Here is a 19,118-nt window from a genome sequence, read left to right as displayed (position 1 = left end):
TTGTGGCGAACAATGACTCACGCAGGACCTAATTTTGTGTTTCAAACCTGTTACAGACTGTGCCAATCCACGGCAGATGCAAATATATTGGGTACCATCTCGGTACAAACGACTTTTCTTTACGAAAAGCTTGGATTTTGCGTTCAATAGTTAATTTGACAATGTGCTCTGGACAGCCATTGGTATGAAAAATAGATTTGACGGTATTTATTTCAGAATCCAATTTACCGTTACTGCAGATCCTGAGGGCCCTGTTTACCAGGGTCGTTATCAAATTCATTTTACGTTTCACGGGGCAAAAAGAATCCCATAAAACATACTGGCCACTGAATGTAGCCGTTCGATATACAGATGTAACAAAATTATCGCTCATCTTCTCGACAAAGACACCCAAAAATTCCCCCCGGTTGGAAACCACTGTATTAGAATATATCTTGAAATATAATTTTACATCACCACAATTACTTCCCGTCGATCTTTGGGTCACAATCATTAGATTCATTAGCCAACATCAGGGTCAATTCTTTTATCAGCGATAAACCAGTTTTCATGAAGTTACAATGCGTGTTGGAGGTATGCATATCGATAAAGTCGCACCGAGACAAGCTACAGATATTTTTAAATTACAACGACGCTAATGTCAAATAGATATAGCGTGAGGATCGTCCTACCAAAGCGCAGAAAATTATTTCCAAGCTCGACAAGTTGACAAAAATATTAATGCAACTTCTACATTCTCAGAGTCTACGATTTTAAAACTCCCTTGGTAGTTTACGGACGTTACCAGAGGTATGGTCAAAGTAGTCAAGAAAGCTACTCAAGTAGAAGTAGAAGTAGTGACGAAAAAATCTACTCAAGTACGAGTGAAAATCTACTCAAGTACGAGTAGAAGTACTTCTTTTTTTTCTTTTTTTAGGGGTAACCTGGAGGAACCGCAGTAAACCTCCGCCCCGTCACGCTTGTGACAGTGCAGTGGCATTACACCACGGCACTATTGCCACAAGCGCCCGTAATAGGTCACTTAGGAGTCGTAGGACTCCTAAGCTCCCAACTCAGGTTGCTTCTTCGTTTGTTTCCTTCAAAGTTTCTCTGCTTTTTAGGTGCAAACGGCTGTCACAAGCAGGCTTTGGCTGGGGGCGTCTGCGGAGGCTTGTCCCGCCGCCACCATACTTGTGACTGGGATACTGGCCAGGCAAGCTGACACAGATCCCGGGGTCGGAGCATGAAGGCCTGACGGCCATACTTCTCCTAGGTGTGAGAGTGATTGGAAGTATCGGTTGTACCACAAGGGTTTCGCATCAGCCAGGCCGATGCTTATTTTTTTTTTTTTTAGGGGTAACCTGGAGGAACCGCAGTAAACCTCCACCCCGTCACGCTTGTGACAGCGCAGTGGCATTACACCACGGCACTATTGCCACAAGCGCCCGTAATAGGTCACTTAGGAGTCGTAGGACTCCTAAGCTCCCAACTCAGGTTGCTTCTTCGTTTGTTTCCTTCAAAGTTTCTCTGCTTTTTAGGTGCAAACGGCTGTCACAAGCAGGCTTTGGCTGGGGGCGTCTGCGGAGGCTTGTCCCGCCGCCACCATACTTGTGACTGGGATACTGGCCAGTCAAGCTGACACAGATCCCGGGGTCGGAATATGAAGGCCTAAAAGGCCATACTCTTCCTGGGTGTGCAAGTGATTGGAAGTATCGGTTGTACCACAAGGGTTTCGCATCAGCCAGGCCGATGCTTATTTTTTTTTTCGGTCGCCGCAACGATCCCAATTTTATTCCGAAAGAATTGCAATACAAGAAATTGAAAGTTATATATATATTTATCTATGTTCATTCACACTTCAGCACTCAGAAAAGATCAGTCACGGTAAAATCATTCACGCGCACATACATACCAAACCATTCACACAATTGCAATAGACACTTACGTGACCTTTGACACGGACCAATCAGGTTGCAGCAGGATGTAAACAAAGATCAAGCCCGGGCAAACTTACAATGAGCTCTTATGGAGAAAGGGTGAAAAATGAAGATTTTTAGCAAAATGACATTGAATTGGGGATAGCTGGCTTTGATGAATGGTAATAACGCATAGCTAGTATGTTTTTACAGTGTTCTAACCTAGAATAAACTTGAATGGTGGCAAGCACGCATCAGCATGGTGTGTCCAAATGCATGGAGTTTTGACAATTTTTCGGATTATAAGCAACGATTGTTGTATACCAGGGCCGGCCAACCCGTGGCCCGCGGGCCACATGTGGCCCTCGAGAAGGTTTTGAGTGGCCCGCGAGGTCATTTCCGAAATTTATAATATCATCAAAAATGGATTGCACAGATTGTGAACTTGCAAGGCCAACCAAAAATTTCATTAGTCTGGCCGCAACACTTGAGATGGGATGACTAAAATATCAGTTCCGACGCATTGACAGATCCATCAGCCTTTCACGTATTGGTATATCTTCGTACACTACAATAGCGCAGAATAATTTTCGGTAGATTTATCGAAGGTAAAAATTTTCTACAAGCTTGGCGCAACATTTTGTTACTCGATTTCTTGTTTTTAATATTGTTGCCCTTTTGTGAAAATGGTAGAACACCTAATGTATCAGATTGGGTCTAACTATATTCGCGATTACGAGACAAAGTGTCGTTCAACATATGCGACATTGCGTTTGCGCTCGCACTAAGACCGTCGACTACGAAACATAGGCCCGAAATGATTGACGCATGTTGGTCGCATCTGTCGATATCGGTATGTCCAAGCGCCGAATAGCCCAGTCCTCGCAAAATTAGCCCAGCGATATACAACAGGCACGCAATATAGTCAAATGACAATATTATTGACTTATGAACTTCAAAAAATTATCGCTCTTTGCGCGGCTAGTAGTGTCTGATAAATCAATAGTTGAAATGATAAATCAATAGTTGAAATGGGTGTACCACAAGGATCCGTTCTAGGTCCCTTCTTGTTTTTGATCTAGATAAATGACTTAAATAATGCCTCTGAGTTTACTATCCAGTTATTTGCAGATGACACATCTCTGATGCTGTCGTCGAACAATATAACTGACTTGGAGTCCTCTTGCAACTCAAACCTGCAAAAAATATTGGATTGGATGAATAAAAATAGATTAACCATAAATACCTCAAAAACTCACTGTATGCTCTTTGGAAGGAACTCGAATAGTAAGATTGATATAAGGCTGAATAGGGAAAGCCTGATTCTACAGAAAAGCATACATTATTTAGGTATAGTTATTGATAACAATCTGACATGGGGTGAACATATAACCTCTATTTGCATCAAGCTATTTAGAACCATAGGTATCATTCGAAAGTGACGTTTTATCTTACCACAGTCCACTCGGATAATGATTTATCATACCTTATTTCACTCTCATCTAACTTATGGTATCATTCTCTGGGGATCCACATGGGAGAAACATTTGAATTGAGTTAGGAGCCTGCAAAATAAAGCCATCAAGCTAATATGCCTTGCCAACCGTAGAGATCACGTTAACCCTTTATATTATAATTTAAAAATTTTGAAAATTGATGATATTTATAGATTTGAAGTCGGCATCTTGATGCATAAGTTCTACAATAACACCCTACCTGACATTTTCTCGGACTATTTTACACCTATCAGTGAACATCATTCTCATTTTACAAGAGGTTCTGTTATGAATCTGTATTTACCTAAGGCTCATCACAAAACCATTGCCTATCAAGGTCCTCTGATATGGAACTCCATTCCTTCGCATATTAGGAGCAATACTTTATATGTATTCAAAACCATGTATCGTGCCTTCCTTATTGAATCATAAAAAAGCAAAAATATATTTTAGTGCGAACTAGTACCGGTCAATCTATCTTGTTTGTTTCAGACCAGTACAATTTGTTCTTTTCCTCCATTTATCCTAACATGTGCTCTTACATTTACCCAGTCAGTTTTACAATTCACTGTTGCAGTACAATGTATGCAATTTATAGCCAATCTACTTCGATCAGCTGCAGCAGACTCGATGATCAACAGATCACTTCGCTGCAGCTTCATCTTGCAATCGTAAAACATATTGGCCAATTCTATGAACTGTATATCATATTCGTACACATCTCATTTGCTTTGAAATTGACACTGTCACCATTTTTTGTATGTGTCCGTGATTCTGAAGTTTATGCTATTTTTTTTTTTTTACTGTTTTGTTATTTTGCGATGATGAATAAAAAATTCTCTCTCTCTTTCTCTCTCTTTTGAGATTTTGTCCCCGTTTTTGAGAATTTTGGTCATATTCATAGCAAATTCGACTGAGATGCCATGCACCTGCTCAAGTGAAGGAAAAAACAGTATTTTGGTCGCTGGCGAGAAAATTGACATTTTTTTTGGTCAACCGCCCACAAAGTAGGAAAAATTTACCATTTTTGAGAATTCTCATCCGGTTTTGCAAGTCTCAAAAAGTGTCCTCTTTTCAGATTTCCAAAATATGGTAACCCTATGATATATGCTCTCATGTATATGCATGGATTAAGACGCTCCAACACCTGAAGCTACAAGGGCTGAAAGACATACATTGTGATTTGCATCATCATCAGTGAGCTCCATCGTGATTGCCAAGCCATCTCTCGACCGTACTCGCTACCCATCAACTCCTGCCTCAAGGTAGATTTTGGTGTATCTAGTGTCTTCGGGTTCATAACATTTCACTCACACAAATAATCCTACAACATCTGCACCTGGAAAAATGTTCATTCAACAAATTGGGCATCTAAATGAGATTCAATGCACACCACTGGAATGAATAGACATGCACTGTTGGTAGGCTACACACTGACCATGGAACCGCGCAATTAGGATCTGTAGCATGCTATTAGGCATTACAATATTCGCAATGGAACTGAATTTGCACAATTGCCAAATATGTTGCGTCATTCATTTTTAATTTTTAATCTTGAATTAGAGTAAGCCAATTAGTCCATAGTTGATACACAATGTTGCATAATATGACAACGGACAAAATTTTATACTCCTTGATTCTTCCGATCAGTTGGTTAATATGAATACGATGTCTCGCCATCTTTCTTGTTGTGGAACAGTTTGGCCCTGACATTTGACGGTGTGTGGCAATCATGTGCAGGAATATTAAAATCTAGATTTAATTTCTTGATTTCAGACTCAATGGCAAATCCCTTTTCTGCCATGGTAGCATCTCTTGGTGCACCATAGCTCCATGTGAATAGTTCTCGCACAAAAGTTAGTGCACCACAATCCATCAATCCTTTTAAAGTTGTATGTAATTTTATTGTGAATGTAATCGCAATGAGCAGGGCGTTTTTTCTTAATCAGTTCATTACAGTCAATAATCATTCTAGATTTGAGAATTCACGAATGAATGCAAATGGTGCATTTTTAAGAACCACATCTTTACATAGCCAAATCGAAATTTCATGAAGCAGTTACATACAGTTCACCCAATGGTTTAACACTATGCTTACTACAATGATAGAAATTTGACTTCAGTAGGATAAGTCGGGCAATTCAGAAAGAATTTAATGTAGTCCAGTATGTAATTTCATCAGCTTCTCCACATCTTTTGACACTATGGTGCTATGAGAGCTGAACTTCACTAGCAATAATTGTCCGTCAATTTGTAATTTTCTTGGACGAGTTTCCTGTTTTGTGCTTCTATACTTCTTCCAGAAATTTGATTTTCTTGCGTTTTATCCATCAACTTCCTCTTTCTGCAGCTTCATAGAAGATATCCATCAAGCCTGCACAAAATATATAATATGTTTATTGTTTATTTTACAGAGCAACACTGCTGTGCAGGCACCTATCAAGGCGTACTCATCCGACTCATGTCGACCTCTACCAATGTCATCAACTATCCATCTCATTATTGAATATATTGCTTTCAACAATTTCAATCCATTGCACACCATCAAGCACTGGAGTGGAATAATATGACACACACCTAGTTTCAGTTTGGACTCATTTTGAAACGCAAAATTGTGTCTAAATGTGACGATTCAATATTTTTGGTACAATAATGCATACATCATTTTATTAATAAAATGAGAATTCAGATGGCTATAGAAAGTCCACATGCTTTTATCCAGATTTTACATTCTTCCGTGCATGTTATCGGCTCTAGGAAAGGTACAAGGGCACACCAGGAACGGTCTGGGTAGCAATCTCCAAGTTACACAGGCTATTAGCACAGTGTTTATGCGGCATTTAACCTGATTGATTCAATACACGAGCTAGAGCAGAAAATGACGATTTCAGCTGGGAACGGATCATGTTCCCTAACATATATTATATTAATATGTTGATTATTGAATATGCAGACAAGTGCCCAGTGTAACAGTAATTTGCTAGATAATGATACAGACTGGACTATACCATATACCAGGGTTGTAACCAAGTCACAAGGCTCTGAGTCAGAAGTCAATCTCACTTTTATAGTTTTGACTCGAGTCATTTTCAATTCACCACCGAGTCAAGTCCAAGTCATCAAACAGAGGTTCGAGTCCGAGTCATGGTATTATGACTCGAGTCCAAGTCATTGTGCTGACTGCTCAGTTTCCAGTTAAAGTCTTGTTAAACCCACTTTTATACCTCTGTTTGGTGATATTGAATGGTTTCCATTTATAATATACTAATTTTCCTCACTTTTAACAGTTTCTGGTCGCATTTTCAAGTACTATAGTACCAATCGACCGAATCCCAATAGGTTGGTTCATTTACTATTCTTCGAAATCGCAATGAAATGTCGGTCTTGGCCGTCTGAGTCTTGAGTCATATGACTTTGGTTCGAGTCATGCGCAATAGCTCGAGTCGAGCCATTTCCGTATTTTGAGAAAATGACTCGAGTCCTCAGAAAATCGTGACTCGAGTCGAGTCATTACAACCCTGCCATATACGATTCTACAAATAGAACACATATAACACCGAGCACACATAATGAATACCCCACCTATCCTGTCTCAAGATTCCTCTAATACATGCTATTCGGTACGAAAATCTTATAGTATTGCATACGACTAAGGATAATACAGCAATAGTTGCTTCATCCTAGCGTTGTTAGAAATCCATTAATTTGGACATGCGATGCTTATGCGTGCTTGCCACCATTCATGTTTATTCTGGGTTAGAACACTGTAAATACATACTAGCTATACGTTATTAACATTCATCAAAGCCAGCTATCCCAATTTCAGTGTCATTTTGCTAAATATCTTCATTTTTCAACCTTTCTCCATAAGAGCTCATTGTAAGTTTGCCCGGGCTTGATCTTTGTTTACATCCTGCTCCAACCTGATTGGTCCGTGTCAAAGGTCACGTAAGTGTCTATTCTCCGGTCCGTGTTCCAAGTTTCATCGTCATCCTCATCGTCATCGTCCTCGTCAGGTCCGTCATCATCATCCACGGCGTCTGCATCATCGTCCTTCGTCACTGCCGTTCGTCTGTCGTCGATCATTCTTTTTCCATCATTCAAGGTTTTTTTCCAAGTTGTTTCCGTTCAATATCGTAATTTGGTTGTGTCGTGAATTCCTTTTCGTGTTTTGTTGATTCTCAGTATCGAATTTACAATTTGCGGTTCATTTATCTTCTTTCTTCAGTTATTTTCCAGTTGCATTAGTAGATTTAGTGTTAAAATCTATGGTTTGTCACGCCTGACTGAGTAGCGGTCTTGATTTCGCATCCGATTGTTCTCACGAATGAGAACAATCAGCGACGTCGAGTTACATTGTCGCGCGCGTCTGAGACAATCGGACTCTGCGTTTTCCGACAATCGACATTTCTTGTTCTAATTTTGGTCATAAATCCTACAATTTTAATCCAAAATCTATTCTAAAGTTATTAAATTATTGGTCTAATCATTGTCTATCTTTTGATGTCACTTTTATTGATAATATCCGAGATAAAATTTTTGAGTACCGGTACTGGTACTGTGCGTTATCTGGTTATAAGAAAACTGCTACCAGATCTGACTGTTTCCCTGGTTCTAAGTATTCTCTTCTATCAAGAACGCCAATTCGTTCTTGAAAAGGGTTTCTTCATTTGAATTGTCAAATATCTGTATCCTTTTAAGAATTTTCTTCAGAATCTTGTTGATTGATGCTTTTAAGACCGAATTATAATTTGTCACTTTTTGGTTAATTTTATCGAAGCCGAATTTTCTTTTTAGTATTTCTGTTTTGATTATGCTTATTATAGTCCAGTCGGTTTTTTTTTTCTTGCAGTCATTATAAAATATGACGTCTTTTGTCATATGTTGTAGCTGCATCAATCCTTTGATTTTATTAAAGATATCTTTGGCAAATCTGCAATTGAGCAGTATGTGCTCTAGATTATCTTCGTTATGGCCACAGAACTTGCAGTCAGTTATGACTGAGCTCTGTGACCCTATGTTTAGTATATTCTTTCTCCTGATTTGGTCACCTAAGAAGTAGCCTTTTGCGGCCACCCTTAGGTTTATGACCCTCTCCTCATTTTTTATAAGATTTCTGTTTTGGTTGTCTGTTACTATATTTTCCCAGTTGACCTTTTTCCCTGTTTCTAGGAGAGTTTCTGGGAGTTTCGGTGCATTTTTATTTCTAATTCGTTCACATATATCTCTGCGTGCTGCATCCTTCCAATCCATGTCACTCCATTCCAGCTTGTGTGCTGTGTTGAGTATATTGATCCATTCTTTAGTGACGGAGTCACTATGAGGCATCGAATTGGTGTAGAGTTTTGTATTTATGCTTTCGAGCTTTGAGCCCAAAACGTATATGGCTTCATGATGCCAGTATTCTTTCGGCTCCGTTAGATTCTTCAATATTTTATATTTTTCTAACTTGCAAGCCTCTATCTTGCTTTTCAGGCAAGTTATTTTTAATTTTCCCATTCTTTCTCTGGCAAGTAGGCGATTTCTCCCTATAGCCTCAATTTTCTCTGGTGCCCAGAGAAACTTGAATAGGATTGTCTCCAATTGATGTTTTGTTCTTTCAGGTACATCTACAATTCTTGCATTATGGATGATCTTCGATGCTGCCAAGCTATTTATGACGACCGCTTTGCCGAACCAGGTAAGATTTCTTTGTTGATAGGTGTGTACAATTTTCTTTATTTGCTCTAATCTTTTGTTCCAAGTTAAATTTATATAGTTCTTTCCGAATTTTTGGCCTAATATTTCTGTTGTTTGGGTGACGTACTGTTTGTATTCATCTTTTTGGATTAATTTGGTGCTTAATATTTCGGTTTTTCTTTTGTTAATTATTTGACCTGTAGCTTTGGCGAACATTTCTAGGTCATCGAATACTGCTTCTACGGATTTTTCGTCTGTTACAATTGCAGTCAAATCATCCGCATACTGCTGCAGGCGTAATTCCTTCCTGCTTATTTTTTGTCCTTTAATTTTTCCGTTAGCCATGATCTTCCTGGCTAACGGATCTGCCGCCATCGCATATAGACACATACTCAGGGGGCATCCTTGTCGGAGCCCCCTGCTTATTGCTATTTCATTCGTTAGCTTTCCATTAAGCTGCACTTGGCTGTACAATTGAGAGTATAGTTTTTTTTATCAATCTGCGTATACCGTATGGTACACCATAGGATTCTAGGATTCCATGCAGGAATCCATGGTGAACCCTATCAAAGGCCTCCTGGTCTATTGATACCACAATCAAATCTGTTTTTTTCTTGTACGCTTGATCAAGTGCTGCTTTGATATTTCTTAATATGTCCGATATCTGTCTATTCCTAATTCCGCATTTTTGTGTATCTAGTATTAAGTCTTCAGTTACCATTTTAAATCTATTAGCCAAAATTGCAGTTAGTATCTTATAGTCCAAATTTAATAATGTAATTGGCCTCCAATTTTCTAGTTTTTGTGAGTCTCCTTTTTTATAAATTAATTTGATTATTCCGTTATTCCATGATTTGCAGGTATCTCCCAAGAATATTGCGTTGTTGTAGATTTCTTCTAGGTGATCTTTTAGACCAGCCCAGAATGTTAAATAGAATGCCTTTGTGAGGCCATCGCTGCCTGGCGTCTTGCCGTTGGCGATGTCTTTTAAGGTTTCTTTAATTTCTTCCTGGGTTACATATTGTCCGAGGAGATCGTTGTCCTCCTCTCGCAACTTAACCTCTTTTATTAATTCTATGAATTCTTCTTGCTTTTTCTCGTCAACGTTGTCTTCAGCCTTCCACAGATCACTGTAAAAGGCTTCTACTCGTCTTGTGATTTCTTCTGGTTCTGTTAATTTTTCTCCTTGCTTGTCAAGGATTGTATTTATTTTCTGTAGTGTATTTCTTTTCCTTAATCTATTGAAAAAAGACTTGGTTGGCTTCTCGCCCACTTCTTTGTCTTTTATTTTAGCCTTTATTGTTAGGAATTCAATCTTATTCCATTCTATCTTTTTCAGATCATTTTGTAGAATGGTTTTTCTCATTATATCTCCACTTTCATCTGCATTTTCTATCTGTTTGGTTAACTCTTTGATCTTTCTTCTTTCTGCCTTACTTTCAGCAATCTCGAAAGCTTGTAAGGCAGTTTTTATTTTAGCTTTCAGGTCGTCCCACCACGTTGAGATGTGGGTATATTTGTGTTTATTCATTTTCATATTCTGTATTATATCTTTGATGTTGTTTTTGGTTTGGTTTTTGTCAAGAATTGATTTGTTACACATCCAAGTTCCTTTACCCCATCTGTTTTGTTTATTGTTGCCAATTTTAATTTCCATTAGGTACATATGGTCTGAAATAGGGTTTGTTTTATACAAGCACCTGTATATATCTTTATCTAGGAGACTGGAAGCATACGCGTTGTCTATACGTCTCTCTTGGTCTCCCGTTTTTTTGGTGAAGAGTCTTTTATAAGGATGTCTGGAGCGATACGCGTCCTGATACCCATGTATATCAATGAAATCTTTCCATATATTTGCTGCCAAAGATCTTTTGAAGTTTCGATTAATTTTTGCATCTAATTTGTTTATAATTTGGTTAAAATCCCCTACTATCAATGTTCGTTCTCCTGGTTCTTTGGTATTATTTACTAGATTTTTATAAAAGTCGGTGTTGTGTTTCGAAATTCCCGGTGGTGCGTATATATTCCAAATTTCCAAATTATCATTATCTTTTTTCAGTGTGATTTTTTGCACCCTATGTTCTATGATAATATTACCTGAGATGTCGTAATCCTGTTTTAGAATTGATTTCACTAGTATCAGGGTACCCTGACAGTAATTCTTTTTACCAGCATCCTCGTCTCTCCAGGTGTCTTGCAAATCCAGACAATTGCTGTACATGTCATAGTCATTGCCTGCACACCAATCATTCAATTTGCCCTTTTCTATCCTATGCACCTCTTGGAGGCACAGTGTATCTATGTCGTAACCAGTTATCAGCCGAATTATTTTTTCCAAATGTATCCTAAATCCATTTACGTTGAGTGATATGACCTTGAGCTCCATCTTTAGTTACTGTTTATTGAATTGTTTGATATCCTTTCTCTAGATCTGCTAAATCTAGGGGATTTCGTGACGTTCCTTTTTTTGCTATCTGTTCTCTGATGTTCGTTCGATGTTCTTCCCTTTCGTTTTTCGGCTCTACCTCTGACTACTGTGAAGTCGTCTGGGTTTGTTTCATTTTGGAGTATTTGGTTGTATTAAGGTTGCAACCGCCCGTAAGTATCAACTAACGGCTATTTTCAGATGTTCCAGAGCCGCTGTGGCAACTACCGTAAATAGCAGTAATTATTTAGAGTACCTAGTTTAACCTTTTCACCTAGGCTAATTTCTCCTTCCTCTTCCTCTTCATCGTCGTTGGATTTCCCTTTCACCTTCGAGTCTTCTTCAGACTCTAACCTCCCCCCTCCTTGGACCTGACTCGTCTTCGTGAGTCAGGTCTAAAGGAGTCTGTACCTACCTCCACTAGAGCTTGACTCGTCTTCGTGAGTCAACTCTAGTTGGAGTCTTTTCTCTTCAGGTTCTGACTCGATCGCGCGAGTCAGAACTTGTCGAGTCTTTTCTCTAGAGACTTGACTCTCTCTTGAGTCAAGTCTCTACTTTTCTCCACTCTCGCGCCTCTCGCTTGAGACGTCGAGAGTCTGTCTAGCGGCTTAACCTCACCTTAATCACGCGCACGCTACGACACCGTCTAGACGGTGATCGTACGATCGAACAGCGTACCCGAAACTGCAGTATCGGTCTACACAAAGCGCTTAAAAACGCCTTTAGAAGCAATCCAGAGCGCTTTTAAAACGCACCGCAAACAACGCAGTTTATAACAGTGTAGTGGTAAGCAAGACAGTGAGAGACAATAAGCCTTCACATACACAGCATCCTTAAAGCCCACACACTGGGCCAAGCGAGAAAGGCCTCTCCATACATACGCGTACACAGATAGATGGCATACGCGAATGCGCTGCGACATGAAGAACAGACAAGGCGAATTACATATGGTGAAAGACCACGCTCACTAGACATACTAGCGCCGCCTGATACAGAAACAGCAGACATTATCACGGCAGTAACTGAACACCCGCTACTAAAAACGCAAACAGGCAGCATAACATCCATCTTTCAGATAGGCAATTTAACATTCGATAAAGACGCTCAGGTAGAGAGACTGAAGGAAAGCTTCTTATTCCAGGCGAGTGACGGGCTTGAAACTCCACATGGAAAGGCCTTCTTCCAGCCTCCCCGCTACCCAACAGCAAAAATTAACATCCGCGCAGTACCCACAGAAGTGGAAGAAAATGAAATTAGACGCAAATTCGAAAAGTTCAACTGTGGTACAATAATAGAAATAAGAACCATCTACCACAGAGGAACAAACTTCCAGAATGGTTATAGACAGCTATTCGTAGAAAATTACGTACAAGGCAAGGTTCCGCCGTTCGTATACCTGGGCAAAGCCCCCTGCAAGGTATACCTGCCGACGGACACAAACGAAAAATGTTTCAAATGCCCCAATGCAGGCCACAAGCAAAAGACTGCCCTAATGAGACGGTCTGTTTTGTTTGCAAGCAAACAGGCCATAGAAAGGAAAACTGCACAGTGCAGCAGCCGCCACCGATACCACCCAGACCAAGCTCGTCCTTGGCTGAAGAAGCAACACATCAGGAAGCCGAAGAAAAAGAAGATAGCGAACTAGCTTTCCCACTAGCACAAAAACCTAGAGATGACACAAACACAGACAGACAAAACACAAGAACAAACAGACCTCTTCGGCATCATTAGCGACACAGGGTCGGAGAGCCAGTCTCCAAACGACACCATTGTGGAAAAATCACCGACAAACGATCTGCTGAACGAAGGGTCGTTAGAGATAGTCACTACAGATGAGGAAGAGAACCACATATCAAACAACCCAAACGAGGGCCGACCAGAAAACTCCCCTAAACCTAGGAGAGAAAATAAGGGTAGAGCGAGAAACAAGAACCAAAACATAAGCAACTTCACGGCAGCCGAGTTCTTCAGCGCTCCGTCGCCAAATAAGCGATCAATGCAAGACCGTAGCCCCGACGAACAAGATACACATCAACAGAGGGCCAGGAGGAAACTCCTGGACCCCAAAAAACATTAGTGAAACAAAGCGAACAAGTCTCCCCCCACCACAAGGAAAATGGATTCTGATCTAGACATAATATCTCTGAACGTAAACGGAATGTCTACCCACTGGCATAAAATTAAAAGTCTGATAAAAACAGAAAAACGCACAAACATCGTATGTCTCACAGAAACGCACAGGGTAGACACCCAAAGAGTCCAGAAATGGGCAAACCAAAACAACTTCCTATACTATGCGAACCATATAGACCTGAAACAAAACTGGGTAGACACAACAGAAGGGAAGAAGTTATACTACAGAGGAACTGCGATTCTAGTCAAATAAGACCTAGAAAAGCAATACGACCTGGCACACAAGATAATTAGAGAGGACAGAATGCAACTACTAACCTTTGTAGAGAAAGAGACCGGAGAGGAAACAAACCTCTATAACATCTACGGCCCACCCGACGTAGGGAAGTATCAAACAGAGCTGTATCAAGAACTTATAAACGAAATTGAAAAGAAACCGAATGACGCCATCATATGTGGAGACTACAACATCGTCACCGATAGAATAGATGTGAAAAATGACACAAACTTTACTATGACCCCGGCCGCTAAGATCTGGAAATTCTTCACCGATATCTATAAAATCAGAGACATCTGGAGGTGGAGGAATCCGAAAACAAGGCTGTACACCAGGGCTGGCCAACCTTTTCAGCCCAAGGGCCACATTCGATTGACGAACTTTTGCGCGTGCCACTGTCCGCGCGAAGCGCGAAAATTTTTTGAAGTTCATAGGTCAATAATATTGTCACTGACTGTATTGCGGGCCTGCTGTATATCGCTGGGCTAAGTTTGCGAGGACTGGGCTATTCGGCGCATGGACATATCGATATCGAAAGCTGCGACCAACATGCGTCAATCATTTCGTGCCTAGGTTTCATAGTCGACGGTTTTACTGCGAGCGCAAACGCAAGGTCGCATATGTTGAACGACACTTTGTCTCGTAATCGTGAATATAGTTAGACTCAATCTGATACATTAGGTGTTCTCCAATTTTCACAAAAGGGCAACAATATTAAAAACAAGAAATCGAGTGACAACATATTGCGCTAAGCGCGTAGAAAATTTTTACCTCTGATATCTCTATCGCAAATTATTCTGATTTATTGTAGTGTACGAAGATAAACCAATATGTGAATGGTTGATGGATCTGTCTATGAGTCGAAACTGATATTTTAGTCATCACATCTCAAGTGTTGCGGCCAGACCAATCAAATTTTGGTTGTCCTTGCAATTTCACAATCTGTGCAATCCAGTTTTGATGAGATTAGAAATTTCGGAAATTACCTCGCGGGCCACTCAAAACCTTCTCGCGGGCCACATGTGGCCCGCGGGCCACGGGTTGGCCGGCCCTGCTGTACACAGTAGTAAAACACAAACAATCTAGACGAGTAGACAATATCTACATATCGGAAAGATTCTTGAGTCGAGTAAAGTCATGCGAACAAAAAATAAACTTCGTCTCTGACCATATCTTCTTGCAAAAGATCCATGTAAGAATGAAAGTAAGGTATAACAGTTGGGGCAAAGGAACTTGGAAAAATGACACTAGAAAATACGCGGACGATAGTCTACGTAAAGAAATAGAAAAATTACACGAAAGATGTATCCGAGACAAACCAATCTTTGGTGACGTCTATGAATGGTGGGACCACTATAAAAAAGAAATGGGGAGACTGATAAGCACAAACGAGAGGCACCAAAGAAATGCGGCAAATAAAGAAAAACGGGCATTACAAGCGGCAAATAAAGAAAAACGGGCATTACAAGAAAACATCGCAAAAACCCTACAAAACACCAGCGGGGACCAAAATGCCTATGAAGAAGCAAAAAAATTTAAAAAAATAGAGGAAGAAAACACAAGATATCAATGCATACTACACAAGATGCAAGATATCGAAGAAAATGAAAAACCCACCAAGTACTTCTACGACAAACTAAAGCAACGTAAAGAAAGTAAAATCTTTACAACTATAGTAAATGAAAAAGGAGTTGAAACGCAAAATAACATCGAAACCGTGCGTGCAGTGGAAGAATTCTACAAAAACTTATGGGGAAAATCAGCACAAGAGGATCCTAGACTCCAAGATGAGTACCTAGAAAATATAAATGGCCTTAACATAAACGAAGAAGAACGAGCGCAACTAGAGAGCCAGATAGAAGAGGCCGAGGTTCGATGCGCAATCCAAAACATGGAGAACAGAAAGACTCCCGGCTCCGACGGGCTTTCAAAAGAATATTATGCGACCTACTGGGATATTCTCAAAAAAGAATTGACTGAAGTTATAAACAACGCATATATGTTTGGAGGATTATGCAAATCCTGGACAATAGGCATAACAACACTATTGTATAAAAAAGGAGAACCGAAGAATCTGAAAAACTGGCGACCGATAACGCTTTTAAATACAGACTACAAAATATTAACCGTTAAATACAGACTACAAAATATTAACCGGAATTATCTCGAACAGGCTAAAACCCATATTACCAAATCTAATCCTCCACACCCAAAAATGTGCCATAAAAGATCGGCAAATAACTGACGTCTTGCGAAACACCCAAGCGGTGATTGACTATGCCCAAGAAAAACAGAAAGAACTACTAGTTATGAACTTAGACCAGGAAAAGGCATTCGACAGGCTACATCACGAATACCTTTTCAAAATCCTGGGAAAATACGAACTACCAACAAATATAATACGCATAATACGGAGGATCTACAAAAATGCCTCCAGCAGGATCCAAATAAACGGCGCACTCACACGAAACATCAAAATAGAGCGCGGAATCAAACAGGGGGTGTCCACTGAGCATGGCACTCTATGCCATCAGCAGTGACCCCCTGTCAAGAAAAATAGAAAACGACAATAAAATAAAGCCTTTTACCATCGGCAAAGCAAAAATAAAAATACAACAATACGCTGACGATGTAACCTGTTATTTGACCAGCGAAAAAGACGTGAAGCACATATTAAGTGAATTCGGGAAATTTGAACGCGCAACGGGGCAAAAACTAAACACCGGGAAAACTGAGATTTTACACATTAACCCACAAAAACATCGAACACGAACCCCGGAGTTAGAAAGCAAAAAAAAGACAGGATAAAGATACTTGTACAATATTATGGCAAAAACCAAAACACGGAAACCTGGAAGGAAAGAATCGCTAAGCTAAAACGCATATTTCACGCATACAAGAACAGAAACTTAACATGGACGGGAAAACTCACGATCTTAAATTCCCTCGCATCGAGTCAGATATTATTTAACGCAAGAGTAAAACCACCACTCAAAGAAGACATCAAAAAGATCGAAAACTGTACTTTGATTTTCTGTGGTATCCACAGAAAATGGAGTGCATTGCAAGAAAAATGCTTATTACAAACAAAGACCACGGTGGGATAGGATTCCCGGATGTAGTTGGGAAAATCCAAACCTGCCAAGCAGAGAAAGTCGCAATCCTTAAAAAACTTGATACCCCAACAGAAATATGGCATAAATATGCCATATGGCTAATTCCATTATAATTTAACAGGGGCTGTAATGCATACCCTCAGAATTGTCCAATATTTACAAATGTTATTCTTTTTTGAATTCCAAGTTTATTAAAAAAAAATAAATTGAAAAATGTTCAGCGGTTCAAAAGATATTGCGATTTAAAATCCTCTCGTCACTAGGTGGCGCTACTTTCAAAAATCTTTGAAATCGATATTTTTCGCTTAAATGATGGTAGAGAACCAATTAAAATGTCCAATTAACCAATTCTGGGGCCAAGGAATTCAATAAAACCAACTGTTTCGCCCTAAACTCAATGAAAAAAAGTTACGGATGAAAAAAAATGGGGGGGACGGGCTTGAAAATGTCTGTGGGATACGGCCTACACAAAAAAAAATTATTGTGAAATGTGCTTTCAAGGAGTATGGTTGATAAAAAGCTTGATTTTAAATTTAATATTTATTCCACCATGAAAGTGCATTACATAAAAATTTCATGGTCCCAACCCATATCCCTGCTCACCGTAAATACTCGTCGTAGCTCGTCGTTGGATTTCCGTTTCACTTCGAGTCTCCTTCAGACTCTCCCCCCTCCCTCCTGAGACCTGACTCGTCTTCGTGAGTCAGGTCTTGAGGAGTCTGTTCCTACCTCTGCTGGAGCTTGACTCGTCTTAGTGAGTCATCTCTAGCAGAGTCTTTTCTCTTCAAGTCTTGACTCTCTCTCTCGAGTCAAGACTTGTCGAGTCTTTTCTTTGGAGACTTGACTCTCTCCTGAGTCAAGCCTCCACTTTCTCCTTTCTCGCGCCTCTACCTTGAGGCGACGAGAAACTGTCTAGACTTTATTAACAAGACGCTACGACACTGTCTAGACAGTGATCGTACGATCTTGCGCAGACTGAAACCTAGGTATCGCTTTCAGCAAAGCGCATAGAAACGCCCTAGAAAACGCTTTAGAAAGTGCCTAAAGCGTCGCAGAAACAGCTTAGAAAGTCAGCCAAAGAAGCGTCTTCTGCTATACAACAGCTTAGCCACACAGCTACAAAGATGAGAAGGCAGCGACCACGCTCGCTAGACGTGGAGATCCCGAATAACACGCAGGGAAGCGAGGTATTCCAAGCCGTACTAGCGTACGAGCCGCTGAAACCGCTACTAGATAACATAGACTCTATGTACCAAATAGGATTTGACATCTTTAACATAACGGTTAAAGACACACAGAACGCGCAGACGATTAAGAATAACATACTCTCAGTGTGCCAAGATGGCATTCCTTCAGCCAATGGCACCATGAGAGTAAAAGATGCTAGCGAACCTCTGAAAATAATCAACATACGCGCCGTTCCAACAGAAGCGACGGATTCAGAGATCGCAATACTGTTAGCCCTTTACCAGTGCGGCAGAGTAATCAACGTAGCGCGGGTTAACCACAGTAAAACGCAATACCACAACGGCTTCAGGAAGGTGCTTATTGCAGACTATGAACCAGGCAGGATTCCGCAGTATCTGAAGATACGCGGCTACAACTGCAAAGTTTTTCTCCCACCGGGAGAACAAACGGTTGCGATATGCAATAAATGCCTACAACAAGGACACATCGCCAGAAACTGCAGTAATGAAATGAAGTGCCTTCACTGCCAACAAATAGGCCACAAAAGAGCATCGTGCCCGCAGTTGAAGGAAAACTACCCTACAATTGCTGAGCAACAAAACAAAATCGTGGTTGAAACACAAATACACAATATCAGTGAAAACAACAGCGAACAAATGCACGAAGAAGTAGAAGAAGAAAAAACACACGAAAGTGATGACAACGAATGCATAATAAACAAATCTAACGAAGAAAATAAAGAAGCACAAAACAAAGACAGCATTGAAGGCGAGAACGAAGACAACACTCCAGGTGATCTCCAAATCCAGGAGACACCTGACAGTGACGAAAGAAACACCAAAAACCCTACAAACACCATAGCGGGAGAATCTTTGGTGGAATCGATGTGGGAAGACATATCCCAACACA

General features: G+C 40.2%; 2 protein-coding genes and 1 long non-coding RNA gene across 3 annotated transcripts in view; 2 read left to right on the top strand and 1 right to left on the bottom strand.

Annotated features, from left to right (window-relative positions):
* The window catches only part of LOC145456510 (uncharacterized), a 487,292-nt gene that overhangs the window by 39,992 nt on the left and 428,182 nt on the right, over positions 1 to 19,118 (top strand). The gene's annotated exons all lie outside the window — the stretch shown is intronic.
* LOC145456519 (protein arginine N-methyltransferase 1-like) overlaps positions 1 to 19,118 on the bottom strand; it is a 340,886-nt gene that overhangs the window by 251,475 nt on the left and 70,293 nt on the right. The window lies entirely within an intron of this gene.
* Positions 4,255 to 6,085, top strand: LOC145456412 (uncharacterized). Its single transcript, XR_013920599.1, has 2 exons — positions 4,255 to 4,656; positions 5,806 to 6,085. It is a non-coding gene; the product is annotated as an uncharacterized LOC145456412 (long non-coding RNA).

This window comes from Botryllus schlosseri, chromosome 14, assembly GCF_051294905.1.
Source record: "Botryllus schlosseri isolate E-star chromosome 14, Bs_hap1, whole genome shotgun sequence".
NCBI classification, from domain to species: Eukaryota; Metazoa; Chordata; class Ascidiacea; order Stolidobranchia; family Styelidae; genus Botryllus; species Botryllus schlosseri.
Note: the sequence above shows the minus strand (reverse complement) of the source record. Positions and strands in the feature narration are given on the sequence as shown.